This window comes from Ornithorhynchus anatinus, chromosome X1, assembly GCF_004115215.2.
Source record: "Ornithorhynchus anatinus isolate Pmale09 chromosome X1, mOrnAna1.pri.v4, whole genome shotgun sequence".
Taxonomy (NCBI): domain Eukaryota; kingdom Metazoa; phylum Chordata; class Mammalia; order Monotremata; family Ornithorhynchidae; genus Ornithorhynchus; species Ornithorhynchus anatinus.
In genome coordinates, this window is record NC_041749.1 from 12,578,721 (window position 1) to 12,587,868 (window position 9,148).

The 9,148-nt window shown below is 41.2% G+C and overlaps 1 non-coding gene across 1 annotated transcript; it reads left to right on the forward strand.

Moving 5' to 3' along the window:
- Positions 1-8,701: 8,701 nt before the first annotated feature.
- On the forward strand, positions 8,702-8,839 carry LOC114807027. Its single transcript, XR_003755080.1, has one exon. It is a non-coding gene; the product is annotated as a small nucleolar RNA SNORA7 (small nucleolar RNA).
- The last annotated feature ends 309 nt before the right edge of the window (positions 8,840-9,148 follow it).

Here is a 9,148-nt window from a genome sequence, read left to right on the forward strand (position 1 = left end):
CCAGTTCTCTAACAATAAGTCATTTGTAGTTATTGAGCATTTACTATGTGCAGAATTCTATAATAAGCACTTGGGAGAGTACAATATAACTGTCGGTAGAAACATATCCTCAGTGAGTTTACAGTCTACGGGGGAGACAGACATTAATATAAATAAATTAATTAGGGATATATACATAAATGTTGCAGGGCTGAGGGAAGGGTGAATAAATGGTGCAGATCCCACATACAACTGCTGGAGGACCCATTTTCATGGCTTCTGCCTTTCTTTCCCAGCATCCGGAAGGCCTTCTTCCCTACAGAAATTCCCTGTTAGTCCATGGGGTGGCTCTTTCGGGGAACTCTGGATATGGCAACAGCCAAGGCAAAGAAATCAGCTGTGATTACTGATTGGCTGTGTCCCTTAATAATAATGATAATAATAACAACTATAATAACTATGGTATCTGTTAAATGGTTACTATGTGCCAAGCACTGTTCGAAGCACTAGGGTAGATAGAACTCAATCAGGTTAGACCCAGTCCCTGGCCCACATAGGCCTCACAGTCGCAGTCCCCATTTTACAGATGAGGTAACTGAGATCCAGAGAAGTTAAATGACTCGCTCAAAGTCACAAATCAGACACGTGGCAGAGCTGGCATTAGAACCCAGGCCCTTCTGAGAACCAGGCATGAGCTCTATCCACTAAGACATGCTCCTTCCCTTAGACAAATCCCCATAGATCTGAACAGATGGTAGCAGTGGAGCCCAGCTGGTGAAGTCAGTGACATCTAACACATAAAAAGAGCATCCACACAATAGCTCCCACCATCCCCCTGAGCTTTCCATCATTTTTATATTTCCCTGTGATTCAGGGTGGAAATCTTAAGTAAATAATGATGCCTACTTGTCACTCAGTACACTGGAATTCATCCTATAAAACTGTTTACATTCTATTGAGATCGTGTCCTCTTTGTTCTGAGAGGCCCAAAGTATTTCCAGAAAATAGGTTAAGCAAATGGGAGATTCGGATTGCACTATGACAACATTTCCAGAAGACGGATAATCTACCGTAAAGTGTCCTCCTTTTTAAAATTCAAGAGAGTTAATATGGTGTGTAAATTCTTTCACATCCTTGCAATTTTTTTCCTGGTTATAATTATATTTTGGAATTCCTGTTCTTATCTTAAAATGGGTGATGAGTTTGCCTGGCTCAGGGTTAACCGATGTACATCGGGGCAATCACTGATAGATATATTTCTCGCTTTGTTGAATTATTATCTGCAGATGAAAATCTTGTCTTTAGAACCACCTATCATTGTAGCGTGGTAAGCTTAATCCTCTATTTGACCCTGTTCATAGCTACAGCAGTTTCTAATTGGGTTTAATGGAATAGAAAGGATAGAATTTCAGTTTTACATCCTATGAATATACAAACCACATCCAAGTGCAGCATACAAGTTTCTAAATGCAAAAATACGTTCTGAAAACTGCCAAGCATGTCACTGTTTAGTGTGGAGACATTTAATTAAAAAGACTACTGTTTTCTTTTTTTCTTATTAAAAGGGCTAACTCCTGCCTTACTGATTTGGATATAGCTCTTATTTACAATTCTCAGTCCATCAGACCAGTATTTATTGAGCACTCACTTTGTGCAGGACCCTCCATATTCAGTTAACAACGATATAAAACAAACCCAGGCCAATCATTTCAATATTTAATTTAAATGAAAAGACCCAGAAGAATCTCCTCAGCGTGGCTCAATGGAAAGAGCACGGGCTTTAGAATAAGAGGTCATGGGTTTGAATCCCGGCTCTGCATTTGTCAGCTGTGTGACCGTGGGCAAGTCACTTCACTTCTCTCTGCCTCAGTTACCTCATCTGTAAAATGGGATTAAGACCATGAGGCCCACGTGGGACAACCTGATTCCCCTGTCTACCCCAGCGCTTAGAACAGTGCTCTGCACATAGTAAGTGCTTAACAAATACCAACATTAAATATGTCCAAGTGAAAGCATCTTTAGAATGCTCTGCATTCATTTCTCCTACATCTTCTCTTATCAAACACCACTACCATTAAAACTTGTTTGAAAAATAATCAGAGAAGTTTTGAACAAAGAAGTAGGAAGGTAAGAGTTTGAAATGGTGTGCATTAAACTCTTGAATGTCTCTCCAAATGGAGGGAGGGAGTAGGGGAGGGGATGATAATCAACCAAGTCATTCATTCAGTTGTATTTATTGAGCACTTACAGTGTGCGGAGCACTGTAGTAAGCCCTCGGGAGAGTACAATACAACAATAAACAGACACATTCCCTGCCCACAACGAGCTTATAGTCTGGATGAGGGGGGAAGAGAAAAATTAATACAAATCAATCAATCTATGGTATTTACTGAGCACTTACTGTGTGCAGAGAAGTATTTGGGAGATTATAATTGACAGTTGGCTGGGGGTCAAGGTGGAGTGTGTTGCCCTGAGCCAGTCAGAGCCTAGTAAAGGAATGCTGGAGAATTAGGACCATCTGTCCTCCTTAGGGCTCAGGTGAGGTTTGAGGGAGGTTTGACCTCCCAACCACCAGAAGCCAGACGCAGACTGAACACAGGAACAAGGACTTACCGGACCCCAGCCCTTGATGTATTTTCAATAATTTGGAAAAGATGGCTTGAGAAGGGTTTCAAAAAGAGCGTGAGAAGAAATTGATAGTGTGGGGGAGAGACTGAATAAGATGACATTTTGTGAGGGAGGAAATAAATTGCACCATTAATAATAACAATAATAATAATGTTATTTGTTAAGCACTTACTATGTATCAAGAGTCGTTCTAAGCACTGGGGTAGATACCAGCTAATTAGCTCAGACACAGTTCCGGTCCTACCTGGGGCTCGCAGTCTTAATCCCCATTTTACAGATGAGGTAAGTGAAGCACAAAAAAGTAAAGGGTCTTGCCCAATTTCACACAGCAGACAAGCGGCAGAGCCAGGATTAGAACCCAGGTCCTCAGACCTCCAAGCCTGTGCTTGTCCTGACTCCCACCGCTCCCATAACCGAGACTGGTAGAGTAAAAGAAACTCTCCAGGTGCGACCCTGAGAGGGGACATAAAGATATGTACATACACTTAAATTACATATTATAAATGATTTATTTACATTAATGTTTGTCTACCCCTCTAGACTGTACGCTTATTATAGGCAGGGAATATGTCTGCTAATTCTGTTATATTGTACTCTCCCAAGTACTTAGTACAGTGCTTTTCACACAGCCCTCAGTAAATACCATTGATTGGTTCACTGATTGATTTAATATACAACAAACTTGGTAGACCCATTCCCCGCCCACAACAAGCTTGCACACACAGGAAGGTGCGCTACGCTGCTATAGTGTTGTCGGTTTGGCTCAAGTTCAGGAAATACTTGTGGCTGATTCCACTTAACTTCTTAGATGATTTGTTATACTGACAGAAGAGAGGTTTCATCAACTCCAATTCAACATATCAAATCACTGGAGAATAGCCTTATGACCTTGGTGAACTCAGGGCAGGCAAATTTTTTTAGGTGCTTTCAGTACCCAAGTCTCCTGAGTTTGTCCGATGCTGTTATTATTGAGCACAATGTCATCTCCTGTACACATCCTATATCTACCTAATGACAGGGATCATTTTTGCTGAACTGAATTGCAGCCGAGAGCCCCATTTTTTTCCAGAGGCCAGGCCAGGAGGATTCAACAGTGGACAGTGGGGAAGTCTGCCAAGATCACCTTTCTATCAAGATGTCCTGTCATCTCCTGCCAATATGTTACATCCTCACTCCCTCAAATTACAGACTACAGAGAAAAGATAAGGTCATTAGCATCTCAACGTGTAGCCATAACAAAAGTTCCAATAGCCTATGCTTGTCTTGCCTTGTGCTGTCGAGTCATCTCCAAATCATAGTGATGCCATGGACACCTCTGTCCCAGAAGGCCCCACCTCCAACTGCAATCTTTCTGGTAGGGCATCCATAGAGTTTTCTTGGTAAAAATATGGAAGAGGTTTACCGTTGCCTCCTTCCACATGGTAAACTTGACTGTCCACCCTCGACTCTCTCCCATACCACTGCTGCCCAGCACACTGGTGACTTTTGACTTGTAGAAGATTGCCTTCCACTCTCTAGCTGCTGCCCAAGCGAAGAATGGAATGGATATGCCTCTGCTTGACTCTCCCTCCATAATCGAGACTGATAGAGCACTGGAAACTCTCCAGGTGTGATCCCGAGAGGGGAGCCTATGCTACTATTTGGGATATCTGTTTAGGTTTGGTTGATCAACCGTTTTTTGTTTGTTTGGGCTGTTTTAAGGTAGTTGCTAAATGCTTACTATGTGCAGAGCTTACTATGTTTCAGACACTTTACTAAGCACTGGATTAGTTACAAGTTAATCATGTTAGGCACAGTTCATGTCCTACATGAGGTTCACAGTCTTAATCCTCATTTTTTACAGATGAGGCAGCTGAGGCACAGAGAAGTTAAGTGGCTTGACTGTCCCACTGGAGAAAAATGGCAGAACTGGGCCTTCTGACTCCTAGGTGCGTGCTTTATCCCCTAGACCATGCTGCCTCTCTACACAGTTGAAGCAGTAAAAACTTTCTGTGAAAAATCCCAAGTCAAATACAGCAATTCTGGGAATTTCTGGAAACAATACCAAGCTGAGGGCCATGACAGAGTTGCCACCTAGCTATTTCAGTGAAAACTAGGAACCTATTTACATTTTCATTGTTTTAATTTATAGTTTCTTAACAGACATTATCTATCCACATGCTATAAATAGGTCAGAGGGCATAATTGAAATGTCCCCTAAATACTGAATGTAAGCACTGAGGAGCAATATGGCCTCATGGAAAAAGCACTGGCCGGAGAGTAAGAGCCACTGAGTTCTAATCCCAGCTCCACCGCTTGCCTGCTGAGTGAGCTTGGGAAGTCACTGAACTTTTCATGCATCAGTTTCCTCATCTCTAAAATGAGAATTCAATACCTGTTCTCCCTATTGCCTATACTGGGAGCCCCATGTAGGACAGGCACTGTATCTAACCTGATTATTTTGTATCTACCCCAATATGTACTATAATGCTTGGCAGAAAGTAGGCACTTAACAAATACCACTACTGTTTTAATTATTATTATTAATTCCCGTTAAATGGTGAAGAAGCATGGCATACTGGATAGAGCATGGGCCTGGGCGTCAGAAGGTCACGGCTTCGATTCCCAGATCTACCACTTGCCTACCGAGTGACCTGGGGCAAGTCACTTCACTTCTCTGTGCTTCAGTTACCTCATCTGTTAAATGGGGATTGAGACTGTGAGCCCCACATGAGATAGCGATTGTGTCCATCCCGATTTGCTTGTATCCACCCCAGCACTTAATACAGTGCCTGGCACATAGTATGCACTCAACAAATAACACAATTATTGTTAAACTACCTGCATGCAGTTCCAAGAACTCCCTCTTTCCCCAGCTCCTTTAGGCCATGATGATGGTGAAGTTCCCAGGATGAAACAAATCTGGGCCAGATCTCCATTTCCCATTCAGCTACCTCAGGGAACACAAACAGAGAACTGGATGGTCTGAAAGAATCATGTGTAATTGAATGGGTAAATGAGCATCGGGCCTATTTTTGAAACTTTTCAAGCTTTCAGTCAGTCAGTCAGTCGTATTTACTAAGCAGTTGATGTACAGAGCACTGTATAAAGCACTTGGGAGAGTACTCTATAACAATAAACAGATGCATTCCCTGCCCACAATGAGCTTACAGTATAGAGGAGGAGAAAATCGCACAGCTTTTTTGCCAACAAGTTCTAGTGGTGAATCCCCTGACTTTCTGTCCCCAGGGAAGATGCCTAATGGACAACTCTCAATCATTTCTCTAATAGTCATTGATAACCCTAAAAATGATTACCCTTCTATTCTCAAACCTATTACTTACGAGAAAGTTGAGGGAGTTCTTGGTAGGTCTAGGAGTTCTAAAGCTGCAATTTTAATTGTCACTTTAACCTTCAAAAAGTCACATTGCTATCCATTGTGGTATAAAATTCCTGAGACAATGAAGCATATTAAAAAGTTATTCACCATAAAGTCTACTGTGACCCCAGTTTATAATTTCATGCTATGGATTAATTTTCTAAATTACAGCTTTCTCCCTCTCAACTAATTATGCAGTTTATTTCCAGTGTGTATTTTATTCCCCCAGATGATTAGACCAATCATTATTATTAATTTATATAGCACTTGTCTCTGAGGAGTTCAAAATCTTTTGCAGATTGAATTAATCTAAAAAAATGGTAATGTTTTCAAACATTACCAGAAAGTCATCCTTGGATGAATTAAAAGTAAATGGAATTTGCAACTGTACTAGTCTTAATACAATTGAAAGTTCAGGATACCAAGATACAGGACTTATTTAATTTGAAAATTTTTATCATATAAATAAAAATATCAAGTTGGATTTCCATTACCGATGACCCCCAGTGTATTTCTCTAGAAATAAAATTGACAAAAAGAGAAACTGACTTTGAAAACTGTCATCAAAAGGCTCATTAGCATCTGGGAGAGAGTGGCATTATTTTAAGGAAATAGAAACAATTGTATCTGAAGCAAAGAGAAGACAAATTATTGAACACAAGAAATGCCAAATGAAAAATGCCAGGGAAGATTGTGGCAGGAGTTAATTATGAAAAGGCCCATGAATGAAAGAGAATCTGATGCCATGGTATGAAACTTAAAAGGGAACAGTATCCGAAAAGCAAGAAAACTATGAAACATCATTGTATTACGGAACAAAGAATAAGGCAGTACCAAAGTTGCGAGAAAGACAAGAGACATGAAGCAAGAATATCAAAGGGTTATCATTAAAATTAAGCCTTATCCACATTGGAAATTCATCTTTCAAAATGTGTCAGGAAAATACCAGGAGGAAAAATTCAATCAAACCCAAAAGAATTAAATCAGTCAATCAATCAGTGCATTTATTGAGTGCTCAATGGATGTGGAAAAATTTATAAGCACTTGGAAGAGTATAATAGAGTTAGGCGTAATCCCTGTCTTCGAGGAGTTTCTATTCCCATAGGGGAGACCAACATTAAAATACATAACAGGGGAAGCAACAGAATATAACAATATGTATGTACTTCTGTTGGGGTAGGTCAAGTACTGAAGTGCTTAGGGAGTACAGACTTAAGTGAATAGGTGACAAAGAAGGAAAGGAGAACAGAGTAGTCAGGGAAGACCTCCTGGAGGTGAGTTATGATTTTAGTAGAGCTGTGGAATAAAATCCTACAGTCAGTGAATAAATATCAAGCTAGTTCTAATACTCCCTGCCAAGATGCCTGAAAATGGTCTTCTCAGAAGAACAATTTATAAAATGATGGAGGGTGACGGCAGGGTAGACATAAAGTTTTGTTGGCTGAATCCTACAGTACCAAGATTAGGTGAAGACTTCGGAGGCTGGAAGTTATAGTTTCCAAACAGAGAGAGGGAACACTTCTTCACACGGCACAGAGAATGCCTATAACACTTGTTACTACCAAAATTAGTGACAGTTTACTAAGAGTTTGGATTAATTTGTCACTAATAGGTTGGATTAGCCAAGGAAAAATAGGGATGATTGACAACAGGACTTAAGGATAGGCTTTAGGGAAGGAAACCATCCCTACTATATTCAGTGGATACCAGCCAAAACACAGGGCAGAAAGGATCACTTCTCTCACCTATCGCAACATGCTTATATTCTTACATTGAAAAACACTAGGGGACTGTGCAGCATGCTGTGAATCTGTCTTCTAGCCAAGGACTTTAGACAGTCAAGGAAATTTAATTCAGTCAACCCCTGCACTTCCTACAGTGCTCTGCATACTGCTGAGTACTTCATTACTATCGCTGATGGGCTGACATAATGTCATGTCACCTAATTTCAAGGCCTTATCAAAGTTATGCTCTTCCAAGAGACCTTCCCTGATTAACCCCTACTCTCTTTCCCTCCTGCATCACCTAGCAACTTGGTTGTGTACCCTTTGATCTTCATCCCACCTTCAGCCCCACAAGCACCGTCTTGTACATATTCATAATTTATTTTTTTGTCCGTCTTTCCTTCTATACTGCAAGCTATTTGCAGGCAGGAATTGTGTCTACCCACTCTGTTATATTTCTCTCAAGCACTGGTAGAGTAAGTGCTCAATAAATACCATCGATTGATTTCAGTCATCCACTACTAAACTGATAATTCAGAACACCATTCTTCTCCCAACTACGAAATAGGCTTCCATCCCACTTCAAGTGAGTAAGCTCAGGAATGCCCACCTACTCTTCATTCATTCAATAGTATTTATTGAGTGCTTACTATATGCAGAGCACTGTACTAAGAGCTTGGAATGTACAATTCGACAACAGATAGAGACAATCCCTACCTATTGACGGGCTTACAGTCTAATCGGGGGAGACAGACAGACAAAAACAATAGCAAAAAATAGAATCAAGGGAATGTACATCTCATTAACAAAATAAATAGGGTAATAAAAATATATACAAATGAGCGGATGAGCACAGTGCTGAGGGGAGGGGAAGGGAGAGGGGGACGAGCAGAGGGAAAGGGGGGGAAGGGGGCTTAGCTGAGAGGAGGTGAAGGGGGGGGTAGAGAGGCAGCAGAGGGAGCAGAGGGAAAAGGGGAAGCTCAGTCTTCAAATTAATAGGTGAAATATTTATACCCACTCAGTTTCACACCTGGAAAGTTTCCAGTACTCTTCCAGTCTTGATTACAGGAGGGACAGTCAAGCAGAGGCCTACCCATTCCATTCCTAGCCTGGGCAGTGGCTAGTTAGTGGAAGGCAATCTGCTACAAGTCAAAACTCCCCCATGCTGGGCAGCAGCATCACGGGAAAGAGTCGCGGGCAGAGACTCGTTTACTGCATGGAAGGAGGCAATGGTAAACCATTTCCATAGTTTTACCACGAAAACTCTATGGATCCACTACCACAACGATTGCAGCTGGAAGTGGGCATTCCGGAAGAGATGTGCCCATGGCGTTGCTATGGGTCAGACACGACTCAACAGCATAAGACAACAACAAAATATATCTATCACAGTCTCTTTCAAAACTAAGCTCTTTGTAGGCAGAAACACATTGACAAATTCTATTTCCCAAGTGCAGTG